This window comes from Panulirus ornatus, chromosome 19 (genome assembly GCF_036320965.1).
Source record: "Panulirus ornatus isolate Po-2019 chromosome 19, ASM3632096v1, whole genome shotgun sequence".
Classification (NCBI taxonomy): domain Eukaryota; kingdom Metazoa; phylum Arthropoda; class Malacostraca; order Decapoda; family Palinuridae; genus Panulirus; species Panulirus ornatus.
Window position 1 is genome coordinate 17,338,499 of NC_092242.1, and position 21,961 is coordinate 17,360,459.

Genomic DNA, 21,961 nt, shown 5'->3' on the forward strand with positions numbered 1-21,961 from the left:
TCTGGAAAGAGGCTTGGCGATATTCCAAGGCCCCTTTTTTCCAGGAGTTCCTGCAGCTCCAAAGGCTGTGCTACTTCCAGTGGCAAGGGAAAAATAAACTCCCTTAGGGTGAGAAGTACTACTTTACGTGTTGTTATAATGCCTTTACGTATCTTCTGCAGGAGTAACCATACATACTGCTGTGTTTGTGGCTGTCCGGCTGCAGAGTCTGAGGAAGACGTTAGAACAGCTTGCGTCAGCCTAGTGCCAGACCCGCGATTGTGGAAATGGTCACGACATTTAGGATATAGTAAGCCACTAACAACACCACAATGGCGTTAAAACAGACTATTCCCTTAACTGTTGGTCATTTTTTTTAAATGTATACTAAACCAGCTTAGAATCAGTGATTCTTCTTCTTTTGTCCTTATATTGTCTTTATATATCCAACGTTCACGTGAGTGTAAGACATTAGATTCCTTTCTACTTGAGTTCATGACATGGTCTCATTTTCGATGAGTGCATTACATGGATCCATTAACATAAAATCCTACAACTGCATTTTGAAATAAGCTGTGAGATTCATTTGGGCCCTTGAAATGTATTCATCATAGAGTCACGTTGTACACAGCTCACATCTTTATCTTTTATCCTTCATTATAAAGCAGTTGAGACGAGGGAAGTGTGGGATCCGCACCCTTATTATTGAGAGGATAAATGACCTCTTATTTATCCTTCATCGAAGTCTGAAGATTTTTCTTACTTCGTCTTGTATCATTCAACCTTTATACCATGAGAAAAATAAGCAAGATGAATCACACATACACATGATGATTAGCAAACAAAGGCTCACATGGGTCTTATTCACGTATGCATGCAAAAATACACAGACCTAAATTCCAGCATGAATTGTACTAATATTTGCACGGCTAATGCTCTCAGCTCGCCACCCCATCCCTTGCCATGACACCAAATTTTACCTTTTCATTTGATATGTCATTATCCTTTTACCCCAGGTTTATGCAGCTGAGATTTTTCGGGAGTATTGCTACACACGCTGTTAGTTCTCTCTCTCTCTCTCTCTCTCTCTCTCTCTCTCTCTCTCTCTCTCTCTCTCTCTCTATCTATCTATCTATCTATCTATCTATCTCTTTTTATCTCTTTCTTTACAAGCAAGTTCTTCCGTCATGGCAAAATCCTATCGCAGGTACACATTCTCTCTCTCTCTCTCTCTCTCTCTCTCTCTCTCTCTCTCTCTCTCTCTCTCTCTCTCCTGTATATACATATTCGGATGAGAAACCGCAGAAGCTGGTGACTGAGTTTGGTATAGTGTGTCAAAGAAGAAAGCTGAGAGTAAACGTGAATAAGAGCAAGGTTATTAGGTTCAGTAGGGTTGAGGGACAAGTCGATTGGGAGGTAAGTTTGAATAGAGCATAACTGGAGGAAGTGAAGTGTTTTAGATATCTGGGAGTGGCTTTAACAGCTGATAGAATCATGGAAGCGGAAGTGAGTCACAGGGTGGGGGAGGGGGCGAAAATTCTGGGAGCGTTGAAGAATGTGTGGAAGGCGAGTCCATGATCTCGGAAAGCAAAATTGGATATATTTGAAGGAATAGTGGTTCCAACAATGTTATATGGTTGCAAGGCGTGGGTTGTAGATAGGGTTGTGCAGAGGAGGGTGGATGTGTTGGAAATGAGATGTTTGAGGACAATATGTGGTGTGAGGTGGTTAGATCGAGTAAGTAATGAAACGGTAATAAAAAGTGTATGGTTGAGAGAGCAGAAGAGGGTGTATTGAAATGGTTTGGTCACATGGAGAGAATGAGCGAGGAAAGATTGACAAAGAGGATATATGTGTCAGAGGTGGAGAGAACGAGGAGAAGCGGGAGACCAAATTGGGGGTGGAAAGATGGAGTAAAAAAGATTTTGAGGGATCAAGGCCTGAACATGCAGGAGGGTGCAAGGCGTGCAAGGAATAGAATGTATTGGAACGATCTGGTATACCGGGGTCACCGTGATGTCATTGGATTGAACCAGGGCATGTAAAGCGTCTGGGGTAAACCATGGAAAGTTTTGTGGGGCCTGGATGTGGAAAGGGAGATGTGGTTTCGATGCATTACACATGACAGAGACTGAGTGTGAACGAATGCGGCCTTTGTTGTCTTTTCCTAGGGCTACCTCCCGCGCGCGCGGGTGGGGTGGGGGGGGGGGGGGGGTGTCATTTTATGTGTGGCGGGGTGACAACGAGAATGGATGAAGGCAGCAAGAATGAATATGTACATGTGTATATATGTATATGTCTGTGTGTGTATATGTATGTATACGTTGAAATGTATAGGTATGTATATGTGCGTGTCTGGACGTGTGTGTGGGTGGGTTGAAATATATATATATATATATATATATATATATATATATATATATATATATATATATATATATATATATACACACACACACAATCATGTGCATATTTAGACACACATAATGAGCTTAACGTGTTACGGGTTAACAGTCTTACGAGGCAAAAGGTCTCTTCCTACCTATGAAGGTTACGTATGACCAATCACCGTCCGTGTGCAACTGGTTAATGAGCCGTCGCCAAATTAGAGGTTACACTGGGGGAACGAACGATGCTCACGCCGACGACAGATCACATCCATCCCTTATATGCCACTGGCAAAGCCACTGGACTTTTGGTACAGCAACCAGTGATAAATATGACATGTCTTATCTTTTTAATTCATCTATTGAAATTTAGATCGGTAAAAAATTACTGCTTGTTAACTGACTTTTGGACCTTTACGCCTTATTCTGTTTCTGTTTATATGAATGATGTTTCGTATACGTTTCACCGTTTAAAACGTATCTGTTGTATAAGGGGCGTAAGCCATGAATCTGTATGGTCTTGGGTGAATACGTTGCGTAGAATTTTATCTTTCTCGCAAATTGTTTCTTAAATTATAACCTCAGACATCATGGTCTGATGGCAGGGAGAAAGAAAGAAATTGAAAATATTGCTAAACGCAGCTTTTAATATACATACATTATATTAAATCTTAATTTTCATGTTGCGGTAAATCTGTTATACACACACACACACACACACACACACACATATATATATATATATATATATATATATATATATATATATATATATATATATATATATATATATATATTATTATTATTTTTTTTATTATACTTTGTCGCTGTCTCCGGCGTTTGCGAGGTAACGCAAGGAAACAGACGAAAGAAATGGCCCAACCCACCCCCATACACATGTATATACATACGTCCACACACGCAAATATACATACCTACACAGCTTTCCATGGTTTACCCCAGACGCTTCACATGCCTTGATTCAATCCACTGACAGCACGTCAACCCCGGTATACCACATCGCTCCAATTCACTCTATTCCTTGCCCTCCTTTCACCCTCCTGCATGTTCAGGCCCCGATCACACAAAATCTTTTTCACTCCATCTTTCCACCTCCAATTTGGTCTCCCTCTTCTCCTCGTTCCCTCCACCTCCGACACATATATCCTCTTGGTCAATCTTTCCTCACTCATTCTCTCCATGTGCCCAAACCACTTCAAAACACCCTCTTCTGCTCTCTCAACCACGCTCTTTTTATTTCCACACATCTCTCTTACCCTTACGTTACTCACTCGATCAAACCACCTCACACCACACATTGTCCTCAAACATCTCATTTCCAGCACATCCATCCTCCTGCGCACAACTCTATCCATAGCCCACGCCTCGCAACCATACAACATTGTTGGAACCACTATTCCTTCAAACATACCCATTTTTGCTTTCCGAGATAATGTTCTCGACTTCCACACATTCTTCAAGGCCCCCAGAATTTTCGCCCCCTCCCCCACCCTATGATCCACTTCCGCTTCCATGGTTCCATCCGCTGCCAGATCCACTCCCAGATATCTAAAACACTTCACTTCCTCCAGTTTTTCTCCATTCAAACTCACCTCCCAATTGACTTGACCCTCAACCCTACTGTACCTAATAACCTTGCTCTTATTCACATCTACTCTTAACTTTCTTCTTCCACACACTTTACCAAACTCAGTCACCAACTTCTGCAGTTTCTCACATGAATCAGCCACCAGCGCTGTAACATCAGCGAACAACAACTGACTCACTTCCCAAGCTCTCACATCCCCAACAGACTTCATACTTGCCCCTCTTTCCAAAACTCTTGCATTTACCTCCCTAACCACCCCATCCATATATATTGATCGAGTAAGTAACGTAAGGGTAAGAGAGATGTGTGGAAATAAAAAGAGCGTGGTTGAGAGAGCAGAAGAGGGTGTTTTGAAATGGTTTGGGCACATGGAGAGAATGAGTGAGGAAAGATTGACCAAGAGGATATATGTGTCGGAGGTGGAGGGAACGAGGAGAAGAGGGAGACCAAATTGGAGGTGGAAAGATGGAGTGAAAAAGATTTTGTGTGATCGGGGCCTGAACATGCAGGAGGGTGAAAGGAGGGCAAGGAACAGAGTGAATTGGAGCGATGTGGTATACCGGGGTTGACGTGCTGTCAGTGGATTGAATCGGGGCATGTGAAGCGTCTGGGGTAAACCATGGAAAGCTGTGTAGGTATGTATATTTGCGTGTGTGGACGTATGTATATACATGTGTATGGGGGTGGGTTGGGCCATTTCTTTCGTCTGTTTCCTTGCGCTACCTCGCAAACGCGGGAGACAGCGACAAAGCAAAAAAAAAAAAAAAAAACAATATATATATATATATATATATATATATATATATATATATATATATATATATATATATACATATATTAAATAGTATATATTCATGGATATCATACTGGCCTGCTGCGTGATAGAACTGGGTTCGGATCCTCCATGCTCATAGGTAAATCGCTGTGTGTGCATATGTGTATGTGTGTGTGTGTGTGTGTGTGTGTGTCTGTGTGTGTGTGTGTGTGTGTGTGTGTGTGTGCAGTCTTTATATGTATGGAACTCATATCCACTTTAAGCAACAATGTCGTTCTCGCTGTACCTCATTCAAGAACGACTAAAGTCAAATGAAGTCATCTTTCTCTCCAGTCCAGGCACATCATTCTGAGGAAATATGCCGAGTCAAGTTAGGTCACCTTTGATATACTCGATGAAGTCAGGGCAATATTCGGAGATGAGTTGGGTAAAGTTAGGTCATCAACGGGAACACGTTCAGCTAGATTAGGTCATACGAAAGAACATAATGGGTTAATTTGGGTGTGTTTGAGATATATGGTGGTCAGGGTAGGTCGTCACCTTGGGAAAGATTCCTCGTAAAGTAGGAAACTTCATGAAAGGAATATCGGGTCAAGTTGGGTCATTCTGGATGGAAGATATAGGCTTGTCAGGTGACTGTGAAGAATTTAAAGGACGAACTTTGGTCATGGTTGAATATTCTAGGTCAAGAGAGGACACGCGTGAGGAATCGCTGCTTCAGTGATGTACTAAGTATGATGTGAGAGATGAAGTGATGTAGTGATGTGACAGATGAATTGATGTAGTGATGTGACAGATGAAGTGATGTAGTGATGTGACAGATGAAGTGATGTACCACGTAATGTGACAGATGAAGTGATGCACCACGTGATGTGACAGATGAAGTGACTGTAGTGATGTGACATGAAGTGATGTACCACGTAATGTGACAGATGAAGTGACGTAGTGATGTGACAGATGAAGTGATGTACCACGTAATGTGACAGATGAAGTGATGTACCGCGTGATGTGACAGATGAAGTGACTGTAGTGATGTGACATGAAGTGATGTACCACGTAATGTGACAGATGAAGTGACTATACCATGTAAAGTGACAGATGAAGTGACTGTACCACGTAATGTGACAGATGAAGTGATGTACCACGTAATGTGACAGATGAAGTGATGTACCACGTAATGTGACAGATGAAGTGATGTACCACGTAATGTGACAGATGAAGTGATGTACCACGTAATGTGACAGATGAAGTGATGTACCACGTAATGTGACAGATGAAGTGATGTACCACGTAATGTGACAGATGAAGTGATGTACCACGTAATGTGACAGATGAAGTGATGTACCACGTGATGTGACAGATGAAGTGACTGTGCCACGTAATGTGACAGATGATGTGACTGTACCACGTACTGTGACAGATGAAGTGACTGTACCACGTAATGTGACAGGGATGGTGATGGTCCCACGTAATGTAACAGGTGACAGGGAGCGAGTTCATGACTCTCGTAGAAGGATGGCAGGAAGGGACCATAACCTCCTCCACCAGGAATGATCAGAAACGCTGGATCACAGACATGACGATTCCCTCGCCTCACTCAACGATAAAACCGCAGCTCACGCCACAACCAAACCTACAAATCACCCCAGCGCTTGAGCCTGACCACACAACCCACACTCTCCATTACAACTGGTTCTCAGGCCTCCAACGGCGAACGCAACAGGAATTTCATTTTTCTCATTTGCCACAAAACAGTTTCAGTGGCAGACTCTAGACCTGATTCGACTGTCATGATAGCGAGAAGAAAAAAAGTAAATTGTAGAGTAATATGAACTCCGAATATTAGCATCATCATTACAAATATCAGTATCATCACTACAAATATTAGCATCATCACTACAAAAATATTGTTATCATCACTACAATGAAAAAAAAAAAAAGAATGTCGGTACTAGCTTCGACCAGATTCGTCCAGTAAACTGTTGCCAAAGAGCACAAATCACGGAGCCTTGTGATCAAAGCCTGGGTACACACAACGCTACACTAACACAGAGGTGACCCCTCGTGGCGACTTCGGGTAATAACTGTTCCATCCAACTATTCCTCCCTTCAGGAGAGCCTCGCATAAATCTCATTTATATAACTTTCATGTCCCATGGCTTTGTCGTTTTGCCCTCCCTCGCAAATCCAGCCAAGTTCGGCATTGTATGAAGCTGATTTACCGGTCCCTTGTGTACAAGTAAACCCAACGACCAGCAAGTGTCGATAACCCCCCATCCCCCCCTCAACCCCCGCCCAATCTCCTAACGTCCCAATAACCCCCTCCCTCTCCCCAATATCCCTTACCCCCCTTCCCTAACCTCTGCGAACCAGTATGTCAACAAATGCAGGCGAGGGAGTGGAGTGACCGGTTACTTGGGCGTGTGTGTATCCGTCTACTGGCATGTGTATCCGGCTACATGGAGGTGTGTTCCCGACAATTGGGCTGTGTATCCGGTTACTGGGGTTTGTATTCGATTACTGGGATGCGTATCTAACTACACAGGGGCGTGTATCCAACGACTTAGGTTGTATCCGGATACTGGGGTGTGTATTCGGATACTGGCATACGTATCAGCGATTATCGGACATGGCTCCTCTCTCTATGAGCTCTGCCGTAGATGTCTGTCCTTTTCGACCATCTTGTGAAAGGACACCTAGACTAGCAGAGTGCGTCTGCCTGGGTCAGTATAGTGCATCGGTGCGTCTGTTCCAAGCCAATAGAGCGCAACCCCGCAGAGCAATAAAGTGTATCTGTTCCACACCAGTAGAATGCATCTGTCCTAGGTAACGGGTTTTTCAGTAAATAAGGACGGTAATATACACTACGTAATGGTGTGGTCGGCTGTTACTGTGTGTGCGTGCGACGTTGAAAACACAAAGGCTTCTCAGTTTGTGACCTGCATGAACATCTTCCCAAAATACGCATCAAGTTCACAGGCCGGACTGACTGAGGGACAGCGACACTATGACCCTCTTCCGTCTCCACCTTCAGGTTGCTTGAGGGACGGGTTTTAGCTAAACAGTTTATGGGGGTACTTGCTTGGAAGGCTCTTGGGAGTGGACTGGTCAAGAGAGTGATAACCAAGAGGAGGAAAAATCCCGTAAATGTTGGCAGAAGTATAATGCACACTCCTGAAATCTAAGGGGTCGTTATCAGGAGTATGCATAGGCAACACAGCAGAGAGAGAGAGGAGTCTTTTCATCATAGTACTCTACTAACCGTGGTTAAAAAGATTTCGTTGGCCGAAGAGACATAGCAGAGTGGTGTGTGATTAGAAAAGTGGAGGTCAACTCCTCAGTAAATGATTATTGATATAAAAAAACACGACCATTCTGAGATCACGTGTCTATACGATGTGGCTTGAAGGTTTGCACTCTCTTCTTCGCTGGGGGAATAAATATCTATCGATCTTGTATCGATTATTATGAAGGGACACATGCCATTACCACGCCAAGGCTGACTTCTTTCCCCACTGTTGATTTCAGATATTTCCCCGTCTACGTATCGACAGAAACCAGACTGGTAGAAAAGATTTGTTATTCAGACGACCAGATTTCGAACCATGGAGACTTCGACAATTTCTATAAGCGAGCTGGAATATTTCTTATGCGACCGTATTCTCAAGCACCCAGATATTCCACTTCAAAATTGGGAATCTTTATGCATTATTTGGGAAAGTTCCAAAGGGAAACGGGTTTTCTGTGGAGCTGAATTCGACACAGTAAAGTCAGAATTTTCTGTACTAACTTTAGAGTTACGAAACTCCTAATTCTCAACGTGGAATTTGAAAAAAAAAAAAAAAGGGGGAGTCGGCAGTGGTAGGGAACCTCATGAAAAGTAAACAAGTTTCTTGTTTAGACCAAAATCTATGCGAAATTTGATTACACAGAATGACATTTACATCAGTGACGCATCAGAATGTTACGTGAAAAAGAGGAAGAAACTCTTTACAAAGGTTTGGAAACTTTCCCGATACTCATCCTCCCTGAAAGATATACTGATGATGCCACAGACGACAACAAAGATCATTAGTGCCAGACGATATGGTGGCACAGACATCACAGTTAGGCTTGGCTTCCGTGTTCCACGTAGCCTCGAGGCTATTGGTCATCCGTCTTGCGTCTTTGAAGGATTCTGAACTAACATTGCTCCATCATGCTCCTGGGCTCAGGTGAAGGACTCTGGACTATGTGTTCCATCTTGCTTCGGCGCTCGAGCGAAGGACTCTGGACTATGTGTTCCATCTTGCTTCGGCGCTCGAGCGAAGGACTCTGGACTATGTGCTCCATCTTGCTTCGTCACCCGAGTGAAGGACTCTGGACTATGTGTTCCATCTTGCTTCGATGCCCGAGTGAAGGACCCTGGATTATGTGTTCCATCTTGCTTCGATGCCCGAGTGAAGGACTCTGAACTATGTGTTCCATCTTGCTATGGTGCCATGGTAAAGGACCCTCGAGGACCCTCATATACATAAGATAAAGAAGGAGAAGTAAAAGAAAATAACTCGCATGAAGCAGTATTCATCGCGCCAGTGAGTGTTGGAGAAGACGACTGTTCTTGCTGCTACTTCTGCCAGCTGATCTGCCTAAACCCGTGGAGCCTCACTTGGCACAGACACCTGCACAACAAGCGATTGTCTGAGGAGGAGGAGGAGGAGGAGGGAAGTCAAAAGAAATCTTATTGACGAGCGAGCCCTTGCAACAGGGAGGCTCCGTGATAGTGCTTTCACCGAGGGAGCGAGAGGAGCTTCAGTGGTGGATGATCACAGTGGGAGCGTGGGGCAAGTGTGGTGGTGATGTGACAGCGGTGGTACACTGTGGTAGTGGTTGGCCCCTGTGTGGTGTAAACTGGCTTGGTGTGTTTAGTGGCGTGGCGTGGCGTGGCGTGGCGGGGCGTGGCGTGGCGTGGTGTATGGGGCAACTCGACACACACACGTGGTTGGGCACCTCAGTCGTGGCTGGTCCGCCATTGCGGCCGCGTACCCACCAGAGGGTTGGTTTTCTGCCCCAGCCGACACCACCACCACCACCGCTCCCGCCCCAACACCTCCACCACCACCACCACCACCCAACCACACAAAACCCGAGATATATTTCCCCTTGGTATTCAACCCTGAGGGGGAGGCCGAGATGAATGTTCACCATTAAAAAAAAAATTGAAATTATGTCTGTGGACAAGTGAATAATAGTGGCAACTTCTTCTGACTCTGTTCAGCCAAGCAGAAAGTGAATCCAAAACTGCAGGGCAGGACTGGCCGCAGAAAGGTACGGAAAATACTCCTCCAAAACACTTGTTGCACCTTGTTCCTCACAACGGATCATGTTACGCTACTACAGGAGTAGCGAGTACGTTCCGTCATAAGATCAGAGTCGATTATAGTCACAGAAACAAGCAAGGCCACACAGTACAGGCAGGAGCGAAGCTGTCGAAGGGATGAGAGAGGGAGGGAAGTTCTCAGTGATAGATATCAAGTTCCTGTTGTGCCCAAGACTAAAGGAAAGTGATGGAAATTTGTCAGTAAAGTCAACCAGTTTTTCGTAAATATTTTGCAGTCTGGAAAACTCGCGTGTTTAACGAGGGAAACAGAAATAATGTGTCGTGAAATGTTTCTCAAGATGACTGATATCGATAGCCATCCATGCAGAACGAGAGTGTGTTATCAAAGGCTGGTGTATCCGTGTCTGTCTGTCTGTCTGTCTGTGTCTGTCTGTATGTATGTTCATGTTTGCACTTTTGTACCTGTGTGTGTGTGTGTGTGTGCTTGAGGCAGATGGTGGTGATAGTGGGCAGCAGGTGGTGGTGGTTGTGGTGGCGTTTGTGAGCGGGGCGGCTGAGGGGGGGCGCGCACCCCCCTGGCTCCTCCTGTGTTTTATGACACAACTTGCGTCGTTCCTGTCCTCTCCGATCCTTGTAATTTTCTTTTGTGCGACGAGGGAAAATATCTCATATGTGTTCTTTCGAGAGATGAAATAAAATCTATCGTCCACTGGCGCTCACAATATATATATATATATATATATATATATATATATATATATATATATATATATATATATATATATATATATATATATATATGCGACGCAGTGTTGGGAGAGAGTCGTACCTGTAAGATATTGGTAGTGAAGATCCCAGTGGTCAAATATCAGTTTCATCGTAGGTCTCACGGTACCCTACTGCCCTGTGATAGGTAACTGACTTAGAAGAGGTGGTCTGGACATCTGAGCTTGAGTTAGGATCTTTGGTGTTATCGCTGGACAGGTAACCTAACTCACTCAGAAGAGATTTATTACAACTGTGTTATCAGAGGACACGTGTAACGGGAGAGATAAGCAGCCTACAGTTCCAGCAGTGGTTGCCCTTCTTCCCCTCGCCCCACCACCCCCATCCTGGTCGCCGCCGCTACAGACATACACACACACACACACAAACACGCGAACCACAACACTCAGGAACTTGGCCAATAAACTGGACCAGCTGACTGGCGGGAGGGAGGGAGGCGCTCCGACGGGCATTGCCGCCTCTCCCAGGGGGGGAATGTGAGAAATTATCTCCCCCCTGCGCCCCCCCCAGCCACCACCACAAGAGATCCTTCCGTAGAATGTGAGAGATATTCGGAGTGTGTTTTACCTCGTGGATGGTATGGTGATGAGGCCCACCCTAGCTTGAGAGACGACAGAAGGGGCCTCTGGACGAACCGAGGATGAAGCTATGAGGCGGGAGGATGACCCAGATGGGGGACGACGGACGCCAAATATGTGGCTCTAGATTAAATGGTGAGTAAACTTTCCCACATTCTTTTCGTTTCGGGGATGACTCCTGGGCGGGGAGCTGGTGCTGCTGCTAGCCAGGTGCAGAGTTCCTGGCGACCTTGTATTGAGCGTTTCTTAAACTAGAGGGCTTTAAGTGTTCGCCAGCTAATTATATATGTGTCCAAGGTATGCTCTTCGGGAACTCCCTGCATTGTAATGTCTTCATGATCTGTATAACACATTCTTCAGCTTATTAGTTTTCATCAGTGGATGTTGAATGGTTCTTTTGAATAACAGAAAAATGATAATGACTAGAAAACGATTCCTGAATCCTGGAAGAGATCAGTTGTAAAAGCCTTGTGTTCGTATCACTTGAAAGCCTTTTGTTCTTATCGACTAGAAACCCTGATGTGCTTTGAGGAATCGAAACAGACTGATTAAAACTCGACCACTTTACTAGAAGTACTCAATATCTCTAGCATCTTTTTTTTTTTTTTTTTGGAGCGGGTAGGATTCTAAAAGACAAAACAAGATACCACAAACAAGATACCAGAAAAACCAAACTCAGTACAGCCAACACTCACAGCTTATTAGGTAAGCTTTAACAGGGTGTCGCTGCCCCCTAGTTATCTTTAACGAGACGTGTCCAACCATTTATGATGGTGTCTGATGATAATACTCGAACATGCAATAGATTCACTGCATTATGACGATGATGTTACAATGAAATGAACATTATAAACACGGTTATTAACGTCGTCTGAGCCGAGAAGTAGATAATATAAGAATATATTGACAGCACAATCTACCTACGTATGCAGTGATGACATACCACAGTCAACCTATATATGTAGTTATGACATACCTCAGTCAACTCACATATCTAATGATGACTTGATATAATGAACCTACATATGTACTGACGATACTGCATAGTCTACCTACATATTTGCTGATGACAGTGCAGTCTATAACTACATATGTGTTGATGATACATTACACTCTACCTACATATGTAGAGATCACTTAGCACAATCTACTTACATATCTAGTGATGATGGAGCATAAGGACCTTACACATGTAGTGATGACATGGCACGAATCACCCGTATGTCCATGACGACACCAAATGAATCACCTGAACCTTATAAGACGACACAGTGGATCACCTGCTCATCCAGCAATAGCATGAATACCGTTCACGTAAGACTAACATTAACATAATGATATCAAAACCAACATGAGGATATAACCGAGTTCACATCGGAAGGATTCTAACACTTCTTTAACAACATCTAGAAGAAATTATCTGCATGAGGATGATACAATGGGAAGGGAGTCTTTAAGAACACATTGGATTATTCAGAGGAATACATATCCCCGTAGAGGCATTCAGAGTTGGTGAAAAACAATATTGGAACGTTCGCAGGAGTTTTGGGATATTTCCAAGACATTACAGGCTTTGATAGTCGTGTAGGGATATTGAAATATGGTTAGTGATATTCGGTAGCCTCTATATGTATTCAAGAGTCTTTCAGAGTCTTATCAATTATCTGGAGACATTCAGGGATATTATACAACATGATAAACACTGAGGGACGATCACAAGCATTTACTTTTCAGAAGCATCTGGATACAGTGAGAGTGGCATCCTCGACCTCTCTCTCTCTCTCTCTCTCTCTCTCTCTCTCTCTCTCTCTCTCTCTCTCTCTCTCTCTCTCTCTCTCTCTCTCTATCTATCTATCTCTGACACACACACACACACACACACACACACACACACACACTTACACACACACACTCACACACACACACACACATGGGCTTCCATGGTGTACGGGTTCGAATCCTAGGTGCGGTGGTCAGCCCACAGTCAATCCCAGCTCCTCATCCTCCTCGCGGGGCTGGTCGATAAATGGATACCTACCTAAGTTGATGTGTGTGTGTGTGTGTGTGTGTGTGTGTGAGTCTGTGTGTGTTTATACAGATAAGAGTAAAGACATAAAACACAAATACAGGGTTAAGAAACAGGGCGACACGAGCGTAAAACTCTCTTCCTCTGTAACACACACACACACACACACACACACACACACACACACAATCATCACAAGCAGTAAATATACACACACACTCAGGGGATGCAAGAAAAGATATATGAATAGACAGACCAACTGGAGGGCGGGGGGGAGAGAGAGAGAGAGAGAGAGAGAGAGAGAGAGAGAGAGAGAGAGAGAGAGAGAGAGAGAGAGGGGGGTGGGGAGCCCGGGGTTCTCCTCACCACTACCCCTCCCCCACTCTCCCCCCCCCCTCTCATTACCCCCACATAGCATGCAAGTCATTGTACCTGTTTGTCGGAATGTCTGTGTCAGACGTGTTTTTCTACTTGCAATATACAACAGATCATATCTCGTAATATTCTTTCATATTCAAGCAGTATATCAGTATGATGGGCTCGTCCCGAAATTATGTAAGTGTTTTGTGTGTAATATATATATATATATATTTTTTTTCTTTTTTTTTTATACTAATCGCCATTTCCCGCATTAGCGAGGTAGCGTTAAGAACAGAGGATGAGGACTGGGCCTTTGAGGGAATATCCTCACCTGGCCCCTTTCTCTGTTTCTTCTTTTGGAAAAAAAAAAAAAAAAATGAGGGGAGGATTTCCAGCCTCCCGCTCCCTTCCCTTTTAGTCGCCTTCTACGACACGCAGGGAATACGTGGGAAGTATTCTTTCTCCCCTATCCCCTATATATATATATATATATATATATATATATATATATATATATATATATATATATATATATATATATATACACACACACACACACACACACACACACACTTGTTCTCCCTTTCCCCGTTGTCGAGGTAGCGCCAGGAACATACGAATAATGGCGTCACTCATTCACCCTCTAGCTGTCATGTGTAATGCAATAAAACCATATCCCCTTATCAACAACCAAGCCCCACAGACGTTTTCTGACCGCTTCATATGTTCCTGTTAATTCCATTGACAGTACGTCGCACCCTCTATACCACACATGTGTATCCTCTTGGTGAACTTCTCCTCACTCATTTTCTCCATGTGTCCAAACCAGTGTAGTACACTGTATTCATCTCTCTCAACCACAACCTTCTCTCTTAACCTGTCTTCATTGCTCGATTGACCCTCCCTACACCACATACTGTCCACAAACATTTTCATTTCCAACATATCCACGCGCTTTCGTTTATTCGCATATAGAGCCCACGCCTGGCATCCATACAACACCGTCGGGATTACTATATCTTCAAACTTACCGATCTCTGCCCTCCCAGATAGTAACCGCTCTTTCCGCTCCTTCCTCAATTCGCCCAGCAACTTCGCCCCCTCACCCACCCTATGACTCAATTTCGTTCCCATGGATCCATTCGCTACCATGTCCACTGCCAAGCATCTGAAACACTTCACTGCGTCCAAGTTGACTCCATTCTAATTCACACACTCTGCTAACCTTTCTCTTTGCAATATTGAACCTAATGACCTGGCTTTATTCACATTTACTTTCATGTTTCTCCTCTCACACACTTTCCCACACTCAGAATTCAGCCTTGCAGTTTCTCTCTTCTATATGCCATATGCGCCGTGTCATCAGCGAACAGTAGATGAATCATTTACCAAAAGCTCCTTCCCTGATATATTGTAGTTCTACACCTTTCTTCAAAAGACTCGCATCCACTCTCCTCACTAGTCCATCCATAAGCAGATCAAACAGCCATGGTCACATCACACACTCTCAGTGCAAAACCATCTTCACCTAGATTATCTCACCCTTTATACCGACTCGCACATATACCTTATTATCATGGTAAATACTCCTCACGCCTTGATAATAGCTTTGCTCCCACACCACATACTCGCACCACATTCCACAAAGCATTCTCATCATCCCTTTCATATGCTTTCTCCAGATCCATAAATGTCATATATAAATTTCTCTGTTTCTCTACGTATTTGCCACTTAAATTCTTCAACGCAAGCACCTGATCCACACACCCCCTACCACTTCTTAAACCAGAGTGTTGCTACCATATTCTCCCTTATGCGCTGGGTATGCCACCACCTTCTCAATCATTGCTCGCCCATAAGGCTTACCAGGCAAACAACTTTCACGCTTTAGGAAATAGTTCACATCTTTGAACGAGTTGAGGCTTTTACAGAAATAGATGGAACTGCATTTCTTAGCTTGGAAAGATCCAGACTTAGCCATTAATATATATATATATATATATATATATATATATATATATATATATATATATATATATATATATATGTATATATATATATATATATATATATATATATATATATATATATATATATATATATATATATATATGTGTGTGTGTGTGTGTGTGTGTGTGGTTTTACACACTCTAATTCATTTCATTGAAGTGTTTCTCAAGGGTTAATAGATTAAAGCCTACGTGTGAGTGTTTGTGTACACGCAGGTCCTGCTGATGCATGTGAGTGTGTGCACACACTCACTGCCTGTTGACTGTCGCCTGGGTGTGAGTGCACCTACGTCCCACTGATTGTCACCCATGTGTGAGTGCGTGCACACATTCACGACCTGTTGACAGATGCCGTCAAGTGGCCAGGCTCCAGTATACAGCCTGGCCATAGCATGGGAGGTTGCGTCTCCCGTTCAACTTCGTAAGGAAAACCATGAGGCTCTGCCGTGTCTGTCTCAATCTCCCTTCGTCTCTGAGCGTAACCCCATTTGTCTGTCTGCCTGTCTGTCTGTTTGTCTGTCTGCCTGTCTGTCTGCTTGTCTTTCTCATCTTAATCACTTACGTAAGGGGAAGGAGTTTTGAACTCGTAAGTGCCCTATCTCTGGAACGTTTTCTATCATCATACAACTTTTATCAACTTTTGTATACAATCACTCGATCGTAAAACTAGAGAGAATTCAAAGAAAAGCAGCCAAACTAATTCCGACTCTAAAAAATAAGCCTTAACAGGAAAGAGAAAGTCTTTACACTGGATATTCAACGGTAGGAAGATAAAGAGGAAGGATACGAAATAACAACGTGGGCAATTGATAAGACCCTCTCAGTTACCCGCGCCGTCTCAGTAAACACAATAGGAAAGTTGTTTCATTTGTAGAGTTGTAGAACGTTACAAATGATGATCACTAGATGTCAAAGATAAGGCTGTCAACACCTCACATCAAGGCCTAGACAAGTACTTTAATGGTATCTGATATCACTAATTACGCCTCTTTCAGGATGGATGAACAACCCTTCTTAAACTTATAGTTTTGACACACAGAGGACGAATCCTCTTTTACGGTTTCATATTTGAGCCCGTTACCCGGAGGATCCCGATGAAGAGCAGGGAATTTTTCCCCCTTTCACACTTTCATATAAAATTTCCTTGGCAGTATACTCCCATCATCATACTACAGGCTCTTCCTTCATAGCGTTTTCCTTTTCTATTTTTTCCTTTTTGCCAGCATGTTGATGTGATAGGAAACAGTGCTGGATGAGGAGCTGTCTTTTGATTATCTTTCCTGTCTCTATCACAAATAAGAATATGACCCTGGGTCATCACTGATGTCTTCCAGTAGTTACTTTCGTCATGGACCATCAGGTCCTGTTATCTGTCCCTCCCATCAGCATTTACACCTTCATCAATTTACTTATCTCCGTCCACCCGCTGCTCAGATACCGTCAAAGTGTTTCTTTATGTCTTTTCTAACATGTTTCTTGCTTAGTTAGTTGTTATGACCTCTGCTTGCTTTTATCTTTGCATCTTTCGAAGAACTGTTCACTGTCGGCATCGTCAAACTGGTTTAGGGTGTGTGTGTGTGTGTGTGTGTGTGTGTGTGTGTGTGTGTGTGTGTGTGTGCGTGTGTGTGTGTGTGTGTTTATTTTTGTCCCTGTATTTTTTTTGTGTGTGTTTGTCTGTGAATTGAATTGTTTTCCCTTTCGTCTGTGTGTGTGTGTGTGTGTGTGTGTGTGTGTGTGTGTGTGTGTGTGTATTCGTACACTGGACCGTTTTTGTGACCATGTTCGCTTCCGTCTATTTCTAATCTTTTGATTCTTTCTCTTTGCCTGCGTCGTTCTCTCTCTCTCTCTCTCTCTCTCTCTCTCTCTCTCTCTCTCTCTCTCTCTCTCTCTCTCTCATAGCACTGTGTTCGACGTCGCCCAGTTCGGCGTCGCCCAGGACCCGACGAGGCGCGGCGGGGCTGCCGCCCGGTTCCGCCGTGGTAAAGGGTCTACCCCGACCACCGCGCCGCGCCCAGTAAGACGAGATCCTTGTTCTTCATCGTTTATGCTTGAATAAATTAAACGCTTCTCGTGTCCCGTGTGAAAGAAAAAAAAAATATTGTGATACAGCCTGAGAATGATGTCTTCGAGAGGCATATGGGCATGATATAGCCATCTAGATGAACACTTTCTGATATTTCTATTATTCATTGTATAGATGGATGGTATATAGAAATGTTTTTGTAATATTCCACAAGTTTGTTGTATCACTGAACATTCGTGCATTTATCAGTATAGAAAATAGGAGAAAATATCATCACATTTTGTGACTGAGTTCCTATGGGTATATTGATGGATGTAATGGCTCTTACCAACGCATTATATTCAAGATGTGATGATTTACGTAAATAGCGAACAAAAATCAATATCTAAACCCGGTTTATTTCTAGGATGGCGGTTTCTACCCGTGATGAGATTTTAAGTAAAAAAAAAAAAACTAAGTTTAGAAAAAAAATCGTACCCAAGGGTTAAGACAGAGTATGAAACATACTTTATTTTCTAACTAGAAAATTTGGGGAAATTTTAATGAGGTTATATAACATTGCGTCATTCGTCTGTCATTTGATAATGATGAGAAAATCATCACCGAAGAAGTATTAAAGATAATGGGCAATAATAATCCACCATAACGATAACAAATATTTCTATTTTCCATGTTGATTCAGGCCTCCATGGGCAAAATTTCGAGAACCATCAAGAATTTTTGAACTTGTTTCTTTATGCCCGTGTTACACTGTATTTCGCAAAAAGAAAATTTATAAAAATTTAGATTTTATTTTCTTACTGAACTTTTTGATCGATTCTTCCGTTTTTTTAAAAAGATTTTTATCTTTCTTGTTTCTTTCCTTCTGTTCTGTATTACACGTTCAGCAAAGGCTTATTTTCCAACTATGAGCAAATCAACGTTTCAAAGACTTGTAAGAAAACCCCCTCTCAATAAATCCCTCCCAAGCATCATGTTTCTCGTTTTCTCTCTCTCTCCTCTGAGTGATATATATCTCAATTTCGTTCCTTTGTAATATATTTTCCCTTTCGTGCAATCTATTCCTCGACTCTACAGGAGGTAGAAGGAAAAAAAGAAAAAAACCCTCCAGGACATCCCATTATACAGGTCGCGCCACCACTACACGGACAAGAAACTCTCGTAAATCTCTCAAATTCCGGCAACACGCCTGGGCACCGCCTCGACAAGTGTTGCTGAAACTGATCCTCTCCCCAACAGATGGCGGGACTAAGGGCATCTCCCACTCACCAGATGGAATCACCTGGTGTAGTGTCGTCGTCTGTTACTCCAAATATCGTTCGCTGGTAGAACTCTTCGGCGGGTTGAAGACACCGCCACCTGTGCTGGAGGTTAATGGTTCTAGTAATATGACATCGGTAGAGAAGCGAGAGACGCGTGTGGGCAAGACCGTAAAGTGAGCCGTGCATTGTTGTGGGGGAGGGGACTACCACTCACACCGTCGGCTGATAACACCGCAGGTACCACGTAACCGTATCAAACAGCTGTCGGAGCAAGAGAGAGCAGTACCCTCTGGGCAGGAGCAGCTCACGTGGGCATGTGGCTACGGACGGCACTCCCTTCACATTCCTCCTGAATCATCAACCTTACGGCGAGGTTGGTGCCTGTCACACCTTCACTGTCCATTCGCCCCCTTCCCCAGCTCCCTCCCTCTCTGCCCCCTTACCCTTCCTCTCTCCCTCACCCCGACATCATCTCGTCACTGCCTCCCCCACCACTACCAACACACTCACCTCCTCCTTCCTAACCCCATTCCCTTCCCTCCCCCACCTCCTATGTCACCACCCACCCACCTTCCCACCCACCAGACGCTCCTCCTCTCCCTCCTCCCTCCTCCCCCCCCACGCACTGCAGCAGACAGGGAGGCAAAAACTGGCTTCTCGTGACATTGCAGCGAGTGTGAGTGTCTGCTACGCGGCCTCCTTACCCTCTCGGCTCGGTCCCTCAGTGACGTCTCAAGGGACGCAGGGTGACACCTGACCACTTCTTGACTCCACCCATCACGGGAGGAGGCACGATAAAGGCGTCCGGTGACCCGCATCACGCAGAGGACTGACGCCGCCATGGGAGGCAAGAGGGCCGAGCGAACACCCAGATGGGGCGACCATGGGCGGCTGTGGTCAGCGGCTCCCAGCGAGACTCGAGCCAGCCAGCCAGCCAGCCAGCCAGCGAGCAGCTGCCCTCACGCCAACAGACGAGCTTACATGAGATATCATATGAGACAAAGTGTCTCTTAAGATATTATTTTTCCGAGACATTTGTCGCTATCATGAAAATTTCTACGGGTGGTTGTCCTGTCTTGTGTCTACAGTGATCAACTGGATCTCCGTTACAGGAGATAACACAGGAGTTCAGGAAGTCTTTATGGAATAGGAAAACAGCTGGGACGCCACAGGGAACTAAATATCCCATTTATCGAAAGGGGTGAACAGCTGTGGGCCGATTGCCCAGACCGAGATTCGAACATGGGCGGGCCAGTGCGTGAATCACAGTCAGCCACGCTCACCACTGCACCACGGAAGCCTATGTCACGTATGGTGATCAAAAGGAAGTCTATGGTATATAAAATGTCCTCATAATCCTTGCCACAGATGTTTGCATGCAGTACACAGATGGCACAATGTTTACCACACGCTAGGAGTACTATCTGTGGCCAGGTAATAGTCTTCTAACAAGAGGAGAAATGAAAGTGTGAATATGTAAGATCTTTCACTTACGCTTTCATTCCTCCACATGTTTAACTGCATCCGTTCATACACGAAATTGTGTCTACTCTCTGTATATATATATATATATATATATATATATATATATATATATATATATATATATATATATATATATATATATATATATACCTGTTTGGTAAAGGAAGAAAGAGCTTCATTGCTTTCAGAGGTCATAACGGTGTGGAGGGAAGGAGGAGGAGGGAGTTGGGTGAGGCGGTCGGAAAAGTGGAAGGGGGGGTTGAACCTCGCCTGGGTTGGCAGGTGGACACAACCCCGAGCAACAGCCAGCACCACACAACCCTCCCTAATCATGTCCAAACCTTGAGAGACAAATGGCGGGAAACGAGAGGGACAAGGAAAGAAAAACGAGGAAAAGTAAGAGACGGGAAAAGAGATGGAGAGGCTGAGAGATAGAGCGAGGGAGTGAGTGATGGAGGGATGAGGAGGAAAAATGGGCCATTGGACACACAGGTCAGACAATGTGTGAGTGTGTGTAGAGAGAGAGAGAGAGAGAGAGAGAGAGAGAGAGAGAGAGAGAGAGAGAGAGAGAGAGAGAGAGAGAGACGCTTAATTCCATCAACCTGACAAGTCACTTTAATACTGAAAAAAAAGTATAATTGAATCCAAGAAGTCATTGGGCCGAGTGCCGCCGTGCCACGCCTCGCTTAGCGAGAGAAATTTCCATTCCCAGGAATCACGTGAGGGACGCTATTTGCAGAACGCAGAGTCAGCCAGTTAACCTGTGTGAGCCAGTTCAAACCCCCAGCCTTCCTCGTTAATGTCATGACCCAGATAATGAACTGACACAATAAACAGGCTGACACATTGGCCCATCTATCATTATCAATGCTTCTCCGTTCCTCCATTCTTGTCTTACTACCTTCATTCCCTGCTCTCGTACACCTTTCAAATGCTGGATGGCCGTAGTGACGTCTCTATCTTCCCTGAGCACATCCCAGTGTCCTATCGTCTCTTGAGGTGCACATGAACAGTAATCTTGCACAGTGATCTATGTCACATGTGGAACAGAGTCGGACAGCTGGTCGTCAGACCCACTGAACCATCTGGGAAGGTAAATCACCGAAGACAAAGGCTTTGACCCAATGATCCACCTGGCGTACTCAACCAGTTGACACCACGGTTTGAACAGGTCAGTCATCCTGACGGAATAAACCATCTGTCACAACCACTGAGTCTAAGCCCCCCCTTCTGTCACAATATAACCATCTGCCACGCGTCTCACTCAACGTAACCATGTGACTCAACCATCAGATCCAGTTTACCAACGGAGCCAAAATAAACACCTTCGCTGAATGAGTTGTAAGAATATGTCACTACGAA

The 21,961-nt window shown here is 44.1% G+C and overlaps 2 protein-coding genes across 8 annotated transcripts in view; one reads left to right on the forward strand and one right to left on the reverse strand.

Moving 5' to 3' along the window:
- Window positions 1-21,961, reverse strand: part of LOC139755421 (two pore potassium channel protein sup-9-like) — an 872,258-nt gene that overhangs the window by 144,905 nt on the left and 705,392 nt on the right. The window lies entirely within an intron of this gene.
- Window positions 9,553-21,961, forward strand: part of LOC139755420 (uncharacterized) — a 295,738-nt gene continuing 283,329 nt past the window's right edge. Inside the window, exons 1-2 of one of the 6 annotated variants that reach the window (XM_071673707.1) lie at window positions 9,553-9,785; window positions 10,954-11,569. The gene's annotated coding sequence lies outside the window, so the exon portion shown is untranslated. Of the gene's footprint in view, window positions 9,786-9,825; window positions 10,704-10,953; window positions 11,570-21,961 lie in introns of those variants that run through there. The other 5 variants (XM_071673709.1, XM_071673711.1, XM_071673708.1 and 2 more) reach the window with 5 other exon arrangements.